The sequence below is a fragment of the Zingiber officinale genome, chromosome 11B (genome assembly GCF_018446385.1).
Source record: "Zingiber officinale cultivar Zhangliang chromosome 11B, Zo_v1.1, whole genome shotgun sequence".
In the NCBI taxonomy this organism is placed as follows: Eukaryota; Viridiplantae; Streptophyta; class Magnoliopsida; order Zingiberales; family Zingiberaceae; genus Zingiber; species Zingiber officinale.
Window position 1 is genome coordinate 27,819,994 of NC_056007.1, and position 2,228 is coordinate 27,822,221.

At 39.0% G+C, this 2,228-nt stretch overlaps 1 non-coding gene across 1 annotated transcript; it reads left to right on the forward strand.

Moving 5' to 3' along the window:
* Positions 1-1,851: 1,851 nt before the first annotated feature.
* On the forward strand, positions 1,852-1,957 carry LOC122035575. The gene has a single exon (XR_006127115.1). It is a non-coding gene; the product is annotated as a small nucleolar RNA R71 (small nucleolar RNA).
* Positions 1,958-2,228: the final 271 nt, after the last annotated feature.

The following is a 2,228-nucleotide window of genomic DNA, read 5'->3' on the forward strand; positions in this document are numbered from 1 at the left end:
TTGCCTCCCAAGAAGCGCTTGTTTAAGGTCTTTAGCTTGACCAAACTTGATCATTCACTTCTTTTCCTCGCCCTTGGAGAACAAATATACTTTTCGTTTTTGTTGGGAGATCTTCTCCCAACATCTTCCACCACATTGTCTCCTTCGTTTGGTGGCCTTCCATGAGGATGGAAATTCCATTCCTCAAGTTTATAAATGCTTGTCCTGCTACAAGCATTTAAAAGAGACGAGACATGGTTAGAGATATTAGATAGATCATATTCCAACCTTTCCTTACCAATTACCAAAGAAAGCTTATGATTTTTGACATCAATTATAGCTCCAGCTGTAGCAAGGAAAGGTCTTCCTAATATGATAGGAATCCTGGGGTCCTCTTCCATGTCCAACATGACAAAATCTGTGGGAATAACATTCCCATCCACCTCTACTGGCACATCTTCTATAATACCCAAAGGGTACCTGCAGGAATGATCAGCAAGTTGAAGTGCCATAGTAGTAAGTTTAATATTTTTGAGACCTAATTTATTACAAATTGAATAGGGAATGAGGCTAACACTTGCCCCCAAATCACAAAAAGCTTTTTCAAAAAAATATTTTCCTATGTTGCAAGGAATATAAAAGCTCCCTGGGTCCTTTAGTTTTGGGGAAGTGTTCTTCTCCAAAATAGCACTACATTCCTCACTAAGCGCAATTGTCTCAACCTCTCCCCTTCTTCTCTTGTTTGACATGAGATCCTTCAGGAATTTGGCAAATCTAGGCATTTGAAGAATAGCATCAATAAGAGGTACCTCTACACAAATTTCCTTAACTTTTTCTAAAAACTTGCCAAATTCTTCATCTTTCTTGAGCATTGTAAGTCTCTGAGGAAAAGGGACAGCTTTGCTCTGATGGTTCAGTGGAAGAGTCTCTTCAACCTCATTGGTACTCTCCTCATTAGCTTGAATCTGATTTGGTATAAGAGGAGAGAGCTCTTCTTCTTTTTGTATCCCTTTTGAAGCGGTCACTTGGGAGTCTCCCAAGATCCGTCCACTCCTAAGTTCAATTCTATTGCAATGCTCCATAGGATTCACATCAGGTTTTCCAGGAAGTTGTCCTGGTGATCTGGATGATGAGGAAGCTAGTTGGGCAATTTGACTATCCTGGATCTTTTGATGCTTATCAGAATTATCCATTCTCTGAATGAGCTTTGCTATATCTTGCTTCATTTCATTCTGACTTGAGATAATTTCTTCAAGCATCTTTTCAATATTTGACTTTGGTAAACCTTGAGAAGATAGATGTTGGAAATTTTGTTGCCCAGCTTGAAAATTTGGTCTTACCCCCATAGATGGTCCTTGATCTTGATTATTTCTGTAAGAAAAATTGGGATGGCTCTTCCATCCAGGGTTATAAGTATTTGAGTATGGGTTATTCTTCCTTTGATTGTAACTCACGATTGCATCACATTGCTCCAGTTGATTGATTTGTGCAGTGATAGCTCCCAATGGACATGAGTCATTTGAATGCTCTGAACTCCCACATACTTCACAAGATATACTAATAGCATTGACCATATTAGCACTAGTCCCCATATTTTCAAATTTCTTTGTAAGAGCGTCCAATTTTGCAGACAAAAGAGTGACTGCATCTACATCAAACTTCCCTGATGCTTTAATTGTTGGGTTTACAGAAGAATAGCCACCACTTCTTTCATTTGCCCATTGATGATGATTTTGTGCTACACTGTCAATAATTTCTTCAGCTTCATCTAAACTTTTATTCATAAGTGCCCCTCCAGCAGCTGAATCAAGGGACACTTTGGTATGATAGTTGATACCATTGTAAAAAGTGTGCAACACTAACCATCTTTCCAACCCATGATGTGGGCATTGTCTGAGCATACTATTATATCTATCCCATGCTTCAAAAAGAGATTCTGAGTCAGTTTGCTTGAAGCTTGCAATTAAATTCCTCATATGAGCTGTTTTGCTTGGTGGATAGAATTTATCAAGAAACTGTTGCTCACACTGCTCCCAAGTGGTGATGCTATTAGGGGCCAAAGAATTCAGCTATTGCTTTGCCCTATCTCTTAAGGAAAACCCAAATAATAACAATCTAACTGCTTCTGAAGGAACTCCATTCATTTTCATGGTACCACATATTTCATAGAAGACCTCTAAGTGTTGATTGGGGTCTTCATGAGGTCCTCCACCAAATTGGTTCTGCTGCACCATAGATATAATTGCGGG